Here is an 18,519-nt window from a genome sequence, read left to right as displayed (position 1 = left end):
GATGAGCTCTGAAACCTGACTGAAACTCTTCAAACAGGTCATTGCTGTATAAATGTTCACACATTTGATTAGCAACTATTTTCTCAAGAATTTTAGATAAGAATGGAAGATTGGATATAGGTCTGTAATTTTTCAAGTCATCTCGTTCAAGCAAAGGTTTCTTAAGTAAAGGTTTAATTACAGCTAACTTTAAAGCCTGTGGTTCTGATCCATTTACTAAAGATAGGTTAATCATATCTAAAATGGGGCTGGTAATCAGAGGGAACACTTCCTTAAATAATTTGGTTGGGATTGGGTCTAACATACAAGTTGAAGGTTTAGATGAAGCTAATATTTCTGATAACTCAGGAAGCTTCACTGGATCAGAACAGTCCAAACACAAATCAGGTTCTGCAGTTATTTCCAATGTTGTCTCACTTGCTGAAGATGAAGTAATCATCTTCAGGAGTATGTCAAAGATTTTATTTTTAATAGAATCAATTTTATTTAAGAAGAATCCCATAAAGTCATGGCTGCTAAGAGCTAAGGGAATGGATGGCTCAACAGAGCTATGACTCTGTGTAAGTTTAGCAACTGTACTAAAGAGAAACCTAGGATTATTCTTGTTCTCTTCTATTAATGATGAGAAATAAGCTGTTCTAGCTTGGTGAAGTGTCTTTTTATACAACAGTAGGCTATTTTTCCAGATTAAGTAGGAATCCTCTAGGTGTGTAGAGCGCCATTTTCTCTCCAATTTTCTAACATTGTGCTTTAAAGTACGCAGCTCTGAATTAAACCAAGGAGCTAGCCTCCTATGAATAATTATAATATGTATAATTACATTGTTTTTCAGGGCGCCTACATTGTGTAATGCACCATGCAGTGAGGAAGTAACACTATGAACAAGAGAATCAATTTTTTACATGGAGGAGATGAAGAGAGGAAATTAAAAATTGTACGGATTCTTTATCTTTGGGCCTTTTAAGAATCTGAGTCAGAACATCTGGAGGACTATACGTGATCATAACTCAAACTGTTGCTGCTACAGAAAACATCAGGTTGGACATCCAGACTGCAGAGATGGATGCAGTGATGTCTTGTTCCTGTTCCTGACTGTAAGCTCTGTTTGGGTTTGAGGTCTTGGTGCATTCAGATGTCAGTGAGGTCCAAGCTCTGCAGATCATTGATATTTGGACTCAAAGTCTGAGGTTATTTTGAAGCAATGTGACGAGGAAACTGAAGAGTTCCTTAAACGCAAAGCCAGTATTTCCATCTGTAATCTGCATACTCAGCAGTGTTTCTGATCACTTAGTCAATGCAGAGTTATCAGTAATAAGAATAATTATCATTTGTGACTCTGGGCCAGAATCTGAAGCTGCAGGAGCGATTAGATTCTGCAGAACCAGACCTCGTTCAGAGCAGACGTGCTGTTTGTGTTTCTGTTGGATGACGACTTGAAGCACAAAAAAACTCACAAAGACAAGTGCAGGGGCCCTCTGTGTGTGTGTGGGTGGGGATGGGGGGTGAATCCAGATTAGGGTGGGGTCTTCACGCTGATTAAACCAACACAAACACACACAGTCGAGTGGAGTGTGAATAAAGCGGCCTTGATCTGAACCAACTACTAAGCCCCCCCCCCATCTTTAAAGCCACCCACCCCCATTTCTAAAATACCCCCACCCCCACACACCCTCCTCCCTGCCTGTCAGACCTCTCTCACACACACACACAGTCTGTTTTAGCCGGAGGTGATATTAATAATCCATAAAGAAGCTGGTTTCTCTCAATCGCTCCCAGTGGAAGCAGCACCCCACCCCCCCACCCACCCACCTACACCCACTGCTCAGCAGCCGTCTCACTGCCTGTCAGACAGACAGGCCGCTTAACTGTTTTCAATCTCAAGCTGTTCTGCTGTTACACTGAATGAATTCTGGACAGGTTCTGGTGTCAGGCACGATCCACAGTAAGCCAGCTGTAGCAAGGGTTGCACTACCCCCGACCCCAGCAAGTACAACCCGAACCCTCTAGAACCCGTCTGGATCATGTTTTGCCTGTAAGTTCTCAGTCTTTTGTGTTCTGCTGCAGCGTTCCGGCCTGTTTGCATGTTGTCCATCAATTTGTATCAAACAGCAGGTAAATTGGACCCAGTTTGTTCTGCTTCTCTTCAGTCTCATATAAATTGTAGGTCCTAATGTGCTGGTACCACCCAACACTCAGATTGAATGTCTTTGTCTTTCATGTCTCTCTCCATGTCTCCCAAATCTCCCCCAGGTCTCTATCTTTGTTCCCACGGTCTCTGTGTCTCCCAGGTCTTGTCCTTGTCTTCCAGGTCTTGTCCTTGTCTTCCAGGTCTTGTCCTTGTCTTCCAGGTCTTGTCCTTGTCTCCCAGGTCTTGTCCTTGTCTCCCAGGTCTTGTCCTTGTCTTCCAGGTCTTGTCCTTGTCTTCCAGGTCTTGTCCTTGTCTCCCAGGTCTTGTCCTTGTCTTCCAGGTCTTGTCCTTGTCTTCCAGGTCTTGTCCTTGTCTCCCAGGTCTTGTCCTTGTCTCCCAGGTCTTGTCCTTGTCTTCCAGGTCTTGTCCTTATCTCCCAGGTCTTATCCCTGTCTTCCAGGTCTTGTCCTTGTCTTCCAGGTCTTGTCCTTGTCTTCCAGGTCTTGTCCTTATCTCCCAGGTCTTATCCCTGTCTTCCAGGTCTTGTCCTTGTCTTCCAGGTCTTGTCCTTGTCTCCCAGGTCTTGTCCTTGTCTCCCAGGTCTTATCCCTGTCTTCCAGGTCTTGTCCTTGTCTTCCAGGTCTTGTCCTTGTCTTCCAGGTCTTGTCCTTGTCTTCCAGGTCTTGTCCTTGTCTCCCAGGTCTTGTCCTTGTCTTCCAGGTCTCCCTCGGTCTCGCAGGTCCCCATCTGTGTCTGTCCTGTACGGTTAGCGCATCATTGTCTTGGAATATTGTTCTCCTTCTGTCCGTGACTCCATCAGCCTTTGTCGTCGGTTCAGTCTGTAAAGTTTGCCAACCCACTGGTGGACCAGGACCTCAGGGACGAGTTTTTTCAGAACATGCTGAAGCTTTATTGACACAGTGAGCAGTCTGCCTTCAACAGTGAAGCTTAAATTAAAAATGGTGAACAAACAGAGGGAAGGTAGTTTTTCTCACCTTGGGCGTTTTTTGAACTAAAATGATCGGTAACCGAGAGTTTAACAGAATCAGAGGGTTTGATGGAACACCAATCCTGGATCAGCCCATCTTTAAATGTCCAAACATCTTCCAGTTACATATTTGTTTCAGAAACGTTTGGATTGGACAGAAATGTCAAACATAACTTTAAATAAAATGATTTTCTTTCCATTCCTCTTGCCTTTAATTTACTGCGTGGCAATCTGAAGAAAACATTCCCTGTCTGATCTGTTAATATCCCTCCAGTCCTGAATTCCAGGAAGAGTTGTTTTAATAGTTTTAATCGCTGGAACGAGTGTCGTCAATGTCACTAGTATTCATCAATCTATGGAGAGTTCCAGGTGTTGCTTTTGTCCCATTCTTTCTGCAAAGACAGGTCTTTAGGTGTCCAGCAGTACAGGATCGGGGTGTTGGGGTAAGATTAGGACAGAAAACAGCTCAGTCCAGCAGCTGCACCCTCCTCTTCTTCAGCCAGGCCTTTAGAATCTGGTTTCCATTGTATTGGTGAAAAATTAATGGAGGTCCCTGGAGATGTGGTCCTGAAGGCAGCAGATTTTGCTCTAAAATCTCTGCTGGACTTTTCTGGACTTTTCTGCTCCTCCTCTGACGTTAACATCAGACTTCATCTCTGCTCATTGAATATAATGCTGAATGTAGAGCTGGAAGAAGGTTCTCCAGAGTAATCCATGCTCCATGTGGTTCTGTCAGCTGAGGAAAGTTCTTGATTCATAACAGTCTGAAGGATCAGAGATCATGGGCGCATTCCTCCAGATTCCCTTCTGGTTTTTCTGTGAGGAGCTTTGTTTTTTTTTTGGTATGTAACTGAAGATCATCGGAGACTCAGGTGACCATGGATCCACATTTAGGACCAGATCAGGATTACAATGATCTCTTGGAAACAGAATATCTGGTTCTGATCAGCCACCAAAGAGTCTGTGTCCTGAAGAAGAAGGTTAGCTTTCAGTGAAGATCTGAACAGGGAAGGAAATGGTAACATGTTAGTGGCTTTGCTGTAATTTGCATTCTTGGAGCCTTCGTCTGATTCGGGGTTGTCCATTCAGCGGCTGTCAAACAGGACAGTTTGTCCTGATGAGACACTGCTTCTTTGTGTTTCTGTGTGTGTCCCGCTGTGTTTAATGAAGGAGGAAGTTCCCTCTGCGTCGGACAATGAGCTGTTTTTACTGTCTCACTGTTTCCATTTCCTCTCTGACTGCCTTCCCTTCCTTTTCCTCCCCCTCCGTCTGCCCTTTTCATGGTTTCAGCCCAGTTACACCAGTTTAAGTCCAGCCCAGTAGAAGGTCCATTTATGTGATATATCTGAAGATTTTCTATCTGTTTCTGAACTGTGACCCAGTCCGTTTTAGATACATAATCACTCAGTGGAACATGTTGTGGGTTCTTTTTCTTCTGAAACTGACCTTAGTTCCAGACCTTCTACCTTTTATTTCTGTCCTTCTACAGAACCGGAACAGTGTTTGGACTCAGCCTAGAGAGAGTCCTCAGAGGATGCTATAAATGATGCTGATGATGATGTGGCTGCTGAAGGGTGCAGCCAGGAGAGAGGTGGATTTAGACATCTAGAGATGATCGAAAAGTGTTAAAAGTGAACCGTCTGATTCTGATCTCTGCATGCCGATTGGGTGATCGAACCACAGTCCGACACATACACAGGAAAGGTTCTGGAAAACAGGAAGAGCCTGGACACAATGGGAGGAACGCAACTGAGTAGAGAGAATTTAGTTATGGATCTGATTCTTATATAGAATCATTCTTCAAACATCCAAACTATGCGTTCCGGCTTTAGGAATGATCAGGAGTTGGATCTGATTAGGATGTGGTTTAGTCAACATTAAAGCTGGTGAAGGGTTCTCCTTGAAAGGAGCGGGTACGTCTGTGTTGGGGCCTCAGAGGGCAAATCCGTGATCCAATCCCCCAGCTCCATCCAAACCCATAATGAGACTGCCTGTCTTGACTGTCAGACGCTCTAGGAACTGCCTGAATAACATGATCGTTCCCGTAATAAAACCACCACGGATGCCCTCTGGTGGCCATTCTAGACATGCCGGCTCCTTGGAAAATGAGTCGTCCATCGCTGGTCTCCAGGTGGACCAGATTAGATCCAAATCAGACCATACATTCTGGGAGCTGAACTGGTTCTATCAGTCAGGATAGTTATTGTTCCAGTCACTGGATTCCTGTTTGGATGGAGAATAATTAAACTCTATTCCAGTTTTCTGTATACATATATTTATATAAAATAATATAAAATCTGGACAGATTATGTATTATTAAAATGTCTTCATTGAGAGCTGAGTGGAACTAGATTAGTAACACTTCTACAGAACCAACACAAGTGCTTCAGTCAGGTTAAGCGGTTTTAGTATTCTGTTGTTCTGGTTCTTAACAGGTTCTTGATAAGATGAAGCAAGAGATACATCAGAGCATCGTCAGCAGTTATGAGCGTGGTGTTCTGGTCTGTGGAGGTAAATGGAGGAGCTGACTAAAAGCTGAAGCCCAGGGTTTGCTGGTCAATCTATGATCCAACTTTCATATATCCAGGATGTAGGGATCAGGAACTAAAGATGACCCAGAACTTTCTGAAAGGACTAAATATATAAATCCCTTCTGGCCTGGGAACAGCCTTGGAACCCCCAGAAGCTGGAGCTGAAGAGCATCGCTGGGGAAAGGGAGGTCCAGCTTTTATTGGTGGACCTGTTCCCTTCTTAACCTGAATAGGGGATCAGCAGAAGATGACGGATGGACGGATGTTGTCACACCAGGAACACCAAATGTCCTCTGCATTTGCTGCTCAGCATGATTTCCACAATCAGAATCTGGGTTGGACAGAACAATTCCACCAACATCACCATAGCAACCCCAACAGCCAATTAGGATTTTGTGCAGACAGTAGATTATAATCTGTTGTGTTTCTGTAGACTATGGGATGTTTTAGACAGCAGGAAGTTTCATTGATCCAAGAGTCGATCCACCAAAAACCAGACCAGTTACAGTATCCCCTGGTTTGTTCCTCAGAGCCTGTTGGTTCCAACCCCCTGCTGCTCTAAATGTTGTACTGTTCCTTTAAATGACTGCTCTCAGTGCAGATTACAGACAAGGAAATAATGTGGTGTCACTGCATCACACTGAACATCATGCTGCGGTTCTCTCTCTTTGTGTGTGTGTGTATAATTATTATCTCAGAGTGCAGCTGTCTTCATTCAGTAGCTTCAGTTTCACCAAACTTAGAAACAGAATCAGACATCTGAAGACAAGAACAAGATGGAAATACTAACATATAAACACAACAGCCTGTGGTTCAGGTGGATTGGGATGTTTGGTTCGATGGGTAGTCAGGAGCTTTGCAGATTGTTCTGTTTGGGTCCAACTGAGCTCAACTGGGACAAACGGGGATCAGTTCAAATCAAGAATCAAAACTTCTCAGCAGACATAGACATGTTCAGGTTGTTGTCATGGTAACAGTTAATGCAGATTACTCACAGGTGAGGTGATCAAGTGATCACTGCAGGTGTGAATTATACCTGAGACTGACCTGAGATCATTCTGTAAGCTTCAACAGAAACACGGCTGGATGTGTGTGTCAGGGTGTGTTTTACATGCATGGTGTTCCTGTGTGTGTGTGTGTGTGTGTGTGTGTGTGTGTGTGTGTGTGTGTGTGTGTGTGTGTGAGAGAGAGCTCCATAATGCAGATTCCAGCTGTGTATTGTCTGTTTGTGAAGCTACAACCATCAGATTAACTGCAGAGATTAGTGAATGAAGGAAGGCTGTCTAATCTGCTGTGTGTGTGTGTGTGTGTGTGTGTGTGTGTGTGTGTGTGTGTGTGTGTGTGTGTGTGTGTGTGTGTGTGTGTGTGTGTGTGTGTGTGTGTGTGTGTGTCACACCAGCTTTAATGGGCATTAAATCACTGGGTGGCCTATTTATCTGCATCAGTTTCAACGTTTCTGCAGACTAGAACATTACTGTTCTTCAGAAATCGGCTCTAAGGTTCTGCAATGGTCCAATCAGAACCTTTAGAGTTTCCCAGCGCAATTCAAGCTCTCAGGGTCAGTTTATTCTCATTAGGGAACCTTTCAGTTGGTGCCGATCAAATCTCAGTGAAATGATATGTGAGTGGAAGTTGTTCTGTGGAGAACCCTTCATGTTCTCTTAGTTCTCTGCCAGATGAACAGTTGGGGCAAACCGCAGCCATAAAGAGTCATTACTGGGTCATTGTCCAGAATGTACCATGTTTTAGTAAGGCTCTGTAAAACTGCAAAAGTTCTGTTTCAGGGTTTAAGATCCAGCTGTGAGGTTTGTTGTGGTGCTGAGTACTGAGCAGGACCAGGTACTACTGCTCCACATTACACTCAATAATATTAGTAAATGAAAACTGACTATGGTCCACTCTGCTGCAGAGTTCAGGTTCTGAACTGTTCACTCTGCCTTGGTCAACAGTTTTTGACCCGAGCCACAAACCTGGGAGACATGGCCTCACTGAACCTGAACGAGGCCCAGTCTGAAGCCGAGCTCGGCCCGGTCGGTCAGAATCTGAACCCGCCTCAGATACAGGTCTGCATCCTGCTGCTGACATTAAAGCTCATGAATAAACTGATAAAAGTTTCTGCAGAGGAGGTTCTGTCAGCTGCTGATGCAACACTCAAAAATCTCCAGCATCCTAAGAGGACCGGCACATACGCTCAGCTGCAGGTTTACGTCCTGCTTACCTGTTCCCTTGGTTCTGTTCAGAATGGCTTTGCTCAGATCCAGACTGTCAGTCAGCTCTGTTTGATGTCTTGGTTCTGTCTCTATAGACGGTTCCTGTCAGCGAAGCAACTGCTGCCTTTCAGTCAGTCAGATGAGCTCCAAACTAATCAGTGATTCGGCCCGGTCGGCTTTGAGATGATAAAAGTTCTAAAGAACAATCCGTCAGGTTCATGATGTGTCACATTGTGTCACACACATCAAACGTCCTTCAGGCAGGAAGACACGAAAACACTGTCAGCCCTGCTTTCTGTCTTCCAGGCCTCCGCTGGTGCCTGCTGCTGTTGCCCTTTAGCTTTTCATACGCCTCAGAGCAGAATGAATGAAGCTGCTGCATCTCTTTTACCTGCTCACCTGGTTATGTCGACCTTTACTTCCCTCAAAACCAGAACCCATTCTTTGTTGAAACCAGAACATGTTTCCCATAACTCTCAGAACCAGAACCATAAGGCTTGTTAATGTGGACCTACAGCTTATGTTTTCAGATTTGTTGGAATGAAGTCACCTGATCTGAACTGACGGGTATGGATGAGAACCAGCTGCAGCCTCACTAGACCATCATTCTTTCATCTCAGTGATTGATGACATGCACGCTCCTCACAGCCCACTAACGAGCTCTGGGCCAACAGGAAGTGATTCATTGCTTGACCTCAGAGGTGACCTTGAAAGCAGATGGAGGCCAGCCCCTAACCTGACACTGCAGGTCAGAAGCCAAGACCGGACTGTGGACAAATTAAACACAAGAAGCCATTTTTAAAGACTACTACAATCTCACATCTATTCAACTCCTTCATGACAACCATCTTTAGTCCTTACTTGAGCATCTTCTGCTATTTTGACCTTCTGGTTCAGAGATAAGTCTTTTCATCTGAACATGGTCTGTCCAGTTAGACAGCCATGGTGAGGACGAGTAAATCCATCTGAGCCTCAGTCGGCTTTTTCAATTATATTAGCGCTGCGTCTCTCGTTGTTACTGTGCATTAGCTGAAATACAGGAGAAAATTAGCACAGACTTGTAGGTTTCAGGTGGCGGCTGCTCGGACCTACCTGTGTTCAGCAGGTGCCGTGCAGTCTGTTGCTCCCATTCATAGAAACATCACCCAGGGATTCATTTTCTAGATCACATGGATGCTGAAGAGTCGCAGCTGAGGTCACGCTCGCTGAAGGTTCAGAACAGAGGTCACTTCATGCCGATTATCTTTCAGCAGCTGCTGGTGATGAAGGGTAAAGCTCCAGTCAGCTTGTAGTGCTGAGAAGTGCAGATGTTCTTATGTCACCCAAGAAAACAGGCAGGTCAGAACCAGGGACCAATTAGAGAATTTTCAGTTGTATTCAGTTTGGTCGAAGCTGGTGTTGTTTGGTCTGGTCCTGGTTCTCTGTATTCCTGGCCTCAGTCTTCAGTGGTCTCAGAGATAACCGGACTTTTGATTTTTCCAGAAACCTTCAGGTACCAACAGCTATGTACCATCTAACCCTGGGCTCAGGATCCATCTCCAGGTCTGGTTCTGATACCTGTTTTAGGTTGAAGAGATTGGGTTTATTTTTCCACCACTGTCTTGCTCTATGTGGTTCTGATGTTTAAAATAGACCAGTTTATCAGTGATTCATCAATAACGTTCAAAGTCTGGATCAGAACCTGGGGTCTCATGTAGAACAGGAAATGATGTGTGTCTGTTTGTGTTCCTGCAGGAAATGTCCCCCTAATGAAGAAGGTTCCTCCCCCTCCTCAGGTCTCCTCATCTCAGCAGGTTGGTCCGACTTTCATCTTTACTGACGATGTTTGCCCAGTTAGGCTGTTACCACGGCAACTCGTGACCTCTAAGATGTTATGATGAAGAGTGTCACTTAGATGTGATCAATGATTTGATTTGATTGGTTGTTGAGGTATTCAGCAGATTCTGGAGTCCTAACGGGTCAGAGACATTTTAGAGACATAAGTGGTTCTGTTCTGTTCCTCAGCTCCATTCAGCCTGTTGAACTGACCGGGTTCTTTTGATCCAGTTAGCTGTTTCCATAAAGTCTTTATGGTTCTCTCGGCCAGCACATCGGATCAACAGAACTGATAATCTCTAACAAACCTGCTGCAACTGGATCAGTCAAATGTTCTGAAAAAGACAACTGCAGCTCATCAGACTTCTGACCAGTTTAATCTGGGTCAGGGTGGAGTTTTGGGTCTTTGTTAGGTTCTGTTTCATAAACAAATTCATAAAATAAAACATAACCCGAACTGATACAGATTGACCCAAACCAATCCAGACTGGCCTGGACAAACAGGTCAAGAACCGATCCACACTGATCTGGACATTTAAACTCAGCTTAATGTTAATGTTTTTGATTCAAAGTTTATTTTTAGGTTAAAAGAATTTCTCTGAATGATCGGATGGACCTGAAGGAGTCCAGACAGAACCAAAGGGACAGAACCAGTGGAACATTAACAGATCATCTCTGGCAGACCTGTCTGCCATGTGATCAGTAACCTCGTCCCAACTGGCTGTTGGGCTGTCAGCTGAAATGAGGTTCTGTAACTCAGGTTCAGACAGATGACTTCAATAAACCTCAATTAGCTAAAGGTTTTGTGTCCCTCTTGGGTTCCCATAGTTCCTCTGGAACCAGCAAAAGAGACGAGGGGGAAAGCGATGAATAAAGTTGTTTGGTTGGATGTTCATGTTTCCTCCCCAATTACTAAGCCTCACCTTTCACCTCCTCCCCTCCCCCGCATTCATTGCTGCAGCTGGTTGGTTAGTCTGAACGAGCTGCTGTTCACGCTCCGTGGAGCCCCAACACACACACACACACACACACACACACACACACACACACTACTCCAACAGCCTCTTCACTTGTCCTTCATCCTTTGTTCCTCCTCTAAACCCTCAAATACCTGAAACACACACAGATCACACCCACACAGCTATATAATATAATATAATATAATATAAAATTTTAGAACAGTTTTATTTTGCTGCATCAGATTTAACTTGTCTGATTTGCAGAATCCCATCCTGTTGGGGGGTTCTGAGCTGGGACCGGTGTGGCCAGTGGGCTGATGTTCCCCTCAGGGTGTGACTTAATGATGGCTGCCGGCAGCTCTGCAGCACAAACACCAGCTGCTTCTGTTCGTCATGAAGAATGCTGGTTCAGATCTGCAGGCTGACTGTCCTCATCTTAATAATCAGTCTGACTGATCTATAACCAGAGAGTTATCACTTTGACCAATCAGGGACGGGAACACTGGAAACATAAACTGTGTTCTGTTAAGTTCTACAGAACCTTGACAGTTCTATAAGCATTGGGGCCTGGCTGTAGCTTTGTCTCAGTGTATCTCCTGTGAACTCAGTGTTCAGCAGGTAGCACTACAGGCTGTCATAAACCTTGTGATGCTTGATTGGGTTACAAAATGAACATTACCCATAATGCATCAGTGCTGCAAATCGGACACTTAACGCGTCGCATGCAGAGACATTAATACGTAAGACGCCCTGTCGAACGCTGATAGCGTTTCGACGTCGTCGCCATATTTGCGGAGTCAAGTTAGAGAGCCAAAATGCCTCCTACGTGTTCAGCGTGGGATTGTTTGAACCGTTTAGGTGTCCAAACCAAGTCATGAAAAGCTGCGCTTTTTTGTGAGTGTTCTCATAAAAATTCTGACTTTAGTCTTGTAATTTCAAAAAAGAAATTCTCTTAGACTGGCCCTGATTCTTGTTCTCCAGCGATGAAGATGGTTCTCCACTCTCCAGCTCTAAAAAACAAAGTGCAAAGGTCCAGAAAGGTGACGAAGAAAAAGAAGCGGCCCAGTTTATGGTTATTGGTTCTGTTGAGCAGCTGCTGACTCTGACAGAAAAGCTGTTCTTAAATTTAGGGTTCACTGAGGACTCAGAGTTAGTGTTATTGTGGAAAGACAGTCCTGATTGGTCAGGGTGTGTGTGTAAATCTTCAGACTGAATTTAAATGGGACGTTTCAAACGTTAATGCAGAAATCTGAAATCACATCATGGACACCAGCTGCTCACACACTCAGCTGTCTCTGTGAGGACACTCAGACACATCAGATCCAAACCAAATCCTGCTTCTTATCCGGAACCAGGACCAGGATCACAGTCTGACCGAGGGTGTGTGTGATTAATATTGCATGAGGCTCCTGATGAAACATGGACAAACACTCCCAGCTGAGCTCACACACACACACTCTTCACGTCACATTAAACATTCGGTGGTTACCATGACAACTTAAACTCTTACCTGCTATGACCTGTCACCTGTGAACCAGTCAGACGCGCAACTCCTCTAAAAGACATGCAGATATCAGATGATAGATCCGAACCAACTTGAACCAATCTGAGCTGTTGGGAATCAGAACCAATCAAGGATCCGCTGGTTCCATCATCTGCTGCTCTCATGACGATGATGGTGAGTTAGGGGGTTCTCATGGGTTCTCTTGCAGTGTCCAGGTGTGATATTGAATGTCTTTTGGTCAGTTCTGGTTCTGGACTCTGCCTCATTGTTTTACCAAGAGGCAGAACATTAAATGTGATTCTAGTTCTGGCAATGTCTCCCTCCTTGACCCAGTAGCAGAAAATCAGAGGGGGTTCTAATTGTGGTTCTGAATGTTTTCACAGTAAAAGATGAACAAAGAACTGATCCGAGAGCTGTTTCAGAGTAACGGATTGGATCAGTATTCTCAGGGTTCTGATCAATGTTCCAGGTGCTTCTGATCATCTGATGGACTAAGAAATCAAACCTGATTGGTAGCTGGGAACTAGGATCAGATTTTGGTGTGGAACCAGAACAAGCTGCAACCAGAGGTCAGGTGAGGGGGAGGAGCCCGCTCAGGGAACACTCAAAACCAGAACAGAACCACAGAGACCAGTTTTAATCAACCCGAGGAACAAACAAAACCAGCAGAAAGAGCCAGATGAAGGATTAAAGAGCACGCAGCAGGACCAAGAACATGTTCAGTGTTTTCAGCTTATTTTGACTGGTTTTACTGGTTCTGCTTGGTTTGTATTGGTTTTAAAAGGTTTGGACCAGAAACACTGGTTCTGCAGTGTTGTTGCTGTTTTAGTGGTTGGAGCAGCTGGGCCAGTCAGAGGGGTGTGGTCACAGACCTCCCGCTACTCCTCTCTGCTTTTAAATATTAATGAGTTGGCCCCGCCCTCTCACGGGAAGGCTCCGCCCCCCCCTCTCCGAACAATGACAGCTGCTCGCACCCCCTCTCCCTCTCCGTCTCAGTCTGTTGTTGGAATGAAAGAACAACGGAGGTGAGTCTCTCTCTCTCTTTCTCTGTGTTGAATGACTCTCGCTCTCTGGTTGCTCTGATTGACAGCTGCCTCGTTAAGGAAGATCTGAGATAATTAGTGACTCTGTGTGAGCTTTTACTCTGAAAGGTTGTGGAGCATCAAGTCAGCTGTTCATATCACTCTGTGTGTGTGAGGGACAGACAGAGAGAGAACAGAACCAGTGTGTCCCCTGTTGGACCTCTTTGTGTTTCAGTTTGTTGCCCCCAGAGTGTGGATCTGCTTTTATTTTGAAAGGTCAATTTCATCTCAGGTCAGAATGTCTGTGGAAAATCTGAGGATCACACAGAACTTGTTAGACTGTTCTACTCAGGGTGTTTTAGTATACTGAGTTCACACTGAGAGACTATAAGATGGTTCCTTAGCTCTAGAAAATGTTCTGATGTTTCTTAGTTGTGTTTTCTACTCTGTGTTTTGGATAGTGACCTGGTTCGGCAGCTGTTCTGTCTGGTTCCTCTCAAGGTGAACAATGAGATGGTTCTGCAGTTGATTTCTCTGGTTCTGTTGCAGAAAGATGGAAGCAGCTGCAGGGAGGTGTGATGTTGGTCTACAGGAGGTGTTTCCTGAAGGAAGCTGAGACGCTCATAGGTGTGAAGTTGAAGCATCTTCCTACTTCCTCTGGTAGCAAACAGTGTTTTAGAGACGGTTGTTCTAAGTCAAGAAGATTATCAGAACCAAACTCGAATCAGAGGTGACCCTCCATCTAGTGTACCGGAGGCAAATTCCTTGTTTGTATGTACGAACTTGGCAATAAAGCTGATTCTGATTCTGATCTAAAGAGCCGGGCATCAAAATAGAACCTTCTGTAGGTGTGTTTGTATTTCTGATTGTTGGATATTTATCTGGAATTTTCTGAATCTTGATATGATTGTTCTGCTCAGTTGCTCATGGTTCTTCCGGACTTTCTGTTTAACTGAGATAGTAAATTCTGCTGGTTCTAATATGACAGAGCCATATCTACTCAACGTGTGGGCTCATAGGTTCTGCAGATTTTAATGTTTAGGGTCATATTTCCAGATTTTAACACAGTCCATCGGGTTGTTTTTACTCTCCATCTTGTTCTTTGTGATGCAGTGTTGTCTAAAGGGACTTCCATCTGACCAGGAACTGTTGCTACAAGTTAAAGATCTCAGATCACTCCTCTGGCAGGAGCTGCTTAACATTGTAGCCAATGAAGAAAGGTGCTGGATTGGCTTCTCTTTTTAAAAACACTTTAAATGATGTTTACTCCAGGTTTGAACTGCAGCAGCTGGAGGTGAACTTCACCCCTCTGCTGTCATCAACTGTCCAGCAAAGAGCTTTAAGGATTTACTGGCAGGACTCTTAATAAAACATGATTTTTGGTGATTGTATTGTTCTTGTCTGCTGTAAAAATGGACCTTTAGTCAACGAGTTCTTAAACATTATTGTCTCCTTTAATCTGAGGCAGTCTGTGTCTGAACCCACTAATGAAAAAGGCCACATGCTTTGGGTTAGGTTAGATTACGCCTTGGTGTTGTTTTCTGGATTGGATGGACATGTTCTGGAAATCTGTGATACTTGTTTATCAGGTCTCCTGCCTGTGGTGTTTCTAGTATGATAAACCAGAAGGTCCTCTGGGGTCTTGGTGTGCATTAATCCTTCAGTTTGAGAGCTTAACTACACAAAGACTCGGTTCTTTGGGACCAGCAGCTGTGCTCTGAAATGAGTTGCATTGCGGACCTTTTAAACTGGTTTAACTCCACCTGCTCGGATACTCTCTGTTGCTTCACTACGAACCAAGCGCAGCAAACCATCATCTCATCAGGATTCTATCATCTTCATTGAACATCTGGTTCAACGAAGCTCCTCGCTCTCACAGACATCGGTGCAGACGGGCCGGGAGAAGATGAACTTCAGGTCTATAGAAATATTAAGTAACTGTTTGACTTCTTTTCTGTCCAACGTGGTTCTAAACAGCCACAGACTTCAGGTTTTCTTTAAAATTTTTAATTTAATTATAAATCCATGTGCTACTGGTCATTCTGTGGTGTTCTCTGCTCTGTGTCACAACTTTCTACAATTCTTTGTTGAAAAAATATCTGTTCTCATCATCTCTTCAGGATGAAGGTCCTTCATCTCCCTCAGGCTCAGCTGATCTTCAGCAGTTTGAGCCTGCATTGTTCTCTGCTTTAAAGCAGGAAGTTAATCAGATCCCCTGTGGACTGTACTGTGGCTGTAGACCCGTGGGAACTCTGCGGTTTTAGTGCTTTTGGACTATTCAATCATTCGGTTACTCCAGCTGGAACATGTTGTTGGTATTAAAGGCGCAGTTCTGCCATGGTTCTGTTCATACCTCACTGGAAGGAGCTTCTCTGTCGATCTAGTGGCTTATTCTCCAGCAGTCTCTCTCCATTTTGGTGTTCCCCTGAGGTCCATATTGGGACCATTGCTTTTTGTTTTGTACATGTTGCAGCTAGGGTCCATCTTTAGGAAGCATAACGCACAGTTTCACTGTTGTGCCGATGAAATTCAGACCTATACGCCGGTTAAACTAAGCAGCAGTAATGCACTAACTCCCTTATTAAACTGTCTGCCAGAAATTAAAATCTGGATTCCTGGTTCTGTAACTACTAGCAGTCAGTCTACTGGGAGGAATTTTTTTTTTTTTCTATACAGTTATTTTAACTTTCATAAACTGACCAGTGCTGTTATTAAGTCAAGTTTTTTCCAGCTAGGACTCATTGTTAAAGCGAAGCCTCATCTGCCCTTTAGGTTTCTTGAGAAGGTGATTTATGCTTTTATCACCTCTTTTCTGGTGTTGTGGAATTTTCTTATCAAAGTGGATAGAAGTTGACTCATAACAAGAGAAAATCCGGACTTTGTCTTATAAGTTTTATTCAAAGGCATTCAGCGTTTGAAGACCCTGACACTGAGGTTAGTCAGTGAAACAGAGCCCCGAACAACATTTACACACAGTATTTATACCAGAACATGACAGTGTTATCTCAACTGCAAAGAGTTTTAGAAATATGGCCCCTAGACCCTCCCCGGGTCAGAGTTAACAAAGTTATTTATGAGGGCACCCATCTACCTTCCCTTGAAATATACACTTCAGGAAGTGTTAACCATAAAACTCTCCAGCATTTGAATTTAGAGTCCATCTGCTCTAAATAACAGAACACTAATAAAACACAGAGGTCAGAGGAGAGAGGTGAAGGGAATATCAGAGCACTTTAAAATAATTTTCCATTACAGTCCTTTCTTCTGATTACAAGATAATCACATAACTAAAAGAAAATTCTACAAAACCATCACCCAAGGAAAAATGACCTCCACCAACCTGTTATCTGGAAAGAAAGTAGCTAGAGCATAAGTAGTATCAATAGGAACTGGTACCAAAAATGGTTGATCATTAATAACACGTGGAATCAAACAACAAACATAACAACAATCATTTCTTATCTTCCTCACAGTTTGATGCATCAGTTGCCACCAAACATTATCAGTATGATCATAGTAGTCAGAAAAGTGATGAATCTCTCTTCGACTCCGCTGATGAATATTATTAGTCAGATTAACCACACATTGTCTTTGCTGTACCTTTTCCCAAAATGAACACAAGAGTTATAAAAATACTTGCAATACCAATCATTAGCATCAGAACAGACCATCTTCCATATAGCTGCATCGTGACCTTGAAGTGGAATGTCCTTTCTTCTGGTACTGAAAGCAAACAGTTTCTTTTTTTAAAGAAAACAAATTATAAACACAACTTAAAAAACAAAAATCCTGCTGTCTCTCCTGAGTGGCTTCAAGCTGCCCTGTTACCAGTCTGGTACAGGTGGGCGGTCGTAGGAAGCTCCTCTAGAAATATATTTAGAAACAGGAACTCTAACCTGTTGGAAGTTAGGCTTCCATAGTCCAACTAAACAACGGTGGAAATGAACACATTCAAATTTGTAATAATACCATAATGATAAATATCAAGCAATAAACATAAAAGTTAGATAAAAGATTTCCTCCTCAGAGTCAGTTTCGCAGGGAGAAAAGAATTTGGCTGACCCTCGTTGACCAGGCAAAGGAGCCCCTAGTAGCCACCAAATATTAAGAAATTAAGGAGAATAAGCATCATGGGGCATATTTGACTGTCTCTCTGTTGCAGACGTCACCAGTCCATCATCCAGAGAAAGGTTATGTGTAAATGTGTAGAGGTCTTCCCTGTATGTTTCCTATGTGTCTCTCACTGTGGTGTGTGTGCAGTGAGGCAAATGACCTTATGATTTCTAACTTTCAGGCAATGCAATGGCCTTAAGTAGATTCTGAAATATCGTTGCACTGCCCAAGGGATTATTGTGTCCTTGTAAGAACAGTGTTCTTCAACCACCTGTTCAATCACTCGCCAGTGATCAGCTTACAGTTCTTTGTCTTGTGGTGGTCCGCTATCCTCACACCTTTCAAGCCATGGATGATCCAGTTGGAAGATGACTTGTGTCCTGGAAGCCAGATGAAGCTGGAGGAGCTTTCCTGCAATGTGATGCATGTAACCAGGCAACACGCTCTGCTACCTTGACAGCAGTGTGGATGACTAGTAGGATCTAATATGGGCCATTCCAGCACCTGGACTTCCAGTGTTTCCTCCTAGATTCTCTGATCAGAATCCAGTCGCCAGGAATAAAGGACTGGAGGGTGGAAGTGGCTGTTTCTGGTAATGCAGCCTTCACCGTCTGTGAAACTTGAGAAAACACAGTGGACAGGTTTTGACAGTAAAACAACATCCTATCTTCACACAAAGATGTGGAAGAAAATGATCTTGGCAATATCCCCATGTCCAAATTAGGAGACCTGCCACACAGCACTTCAAAAGGACTGAGATTTACCTGTGTCCTTTGTCTCAATCTCATATAAGTGAGAACAATAGGTAGAGCCTTCACAACACTTGGCTAATTTTCAATTCAAAGTCCCATTCTCAAACCTAAGTGCTTAACTACATGAACTTCATTAAAACATCCAACAAAATCAAAAGAATTGATCTTCTGACTTCACCTGATATACTAGCAGTGACCATCAGCTAAATATTCTGAATATCAAAAATGTGACATGATGTTTGAGGAAGGTCTGATTACAGGTCAATATTTCATAGTTTCAGAAAACCCAAAAAGAATTTCAAAAATGGTCTAATCTGTAGAGATGTAAAATTTCACAAAACAATCAACACCATAATTTCAGAGAGGTTTTCATAATGTGGTCTTAGGGAGCTATGCACCATTTATATAAACAAAGTACAACGTTTCTCTCGCATTGTCACTAAGTCCTCACTGGAGGTATGAGCTACCCTTTTTCCCATGGGTGCTAAAACTTTTGG

The 18,519-nt window shown here is 43.7% G+C and overlaps 1 protein-coding gene across 1 annotated transcript in view; it reads left to right on the top strand.

The window, feature by feature from the left end:
* The window catches only part of plxnb3 (plexin B3), a 99,011-nt gene that overhangs the window by 6,692 nt on the left and 73,800 nt on the right, over positions 1-18,519 (top strand). The window contains exon 2 of the mRNA XM_047373956.1: positions 9,592-9,650. The gene's annotated coding sequence lies outside the window, so the exon portion shown is untranslated. The remainder of the gene's footprint in view (positions 1-9,591; positions 9,651-18,519) is intronic.

This window comes from Girardinichthys multiradiatus, chromosome 1 (assembly GCF_021462225.1).
Source record: "Girardinichthys multiradiatus isolate DD_20200921_A chromosome 1, DD_fGirMul_XY1, whole genome shotgun sequence".
Taxonomy (NCBI): Eukaryota; Metazoa; Chordata; class Actinopteri; order Cyprinodontiformes; family Goodeidae; genus Girardinichthys; species Girardinichthys multiradiatus.
The sequence above is the reverse complement of the archived record's forward strand: the minus strand, read 5'-3'. Positions and strand labels throughout refer to the sequence as shown.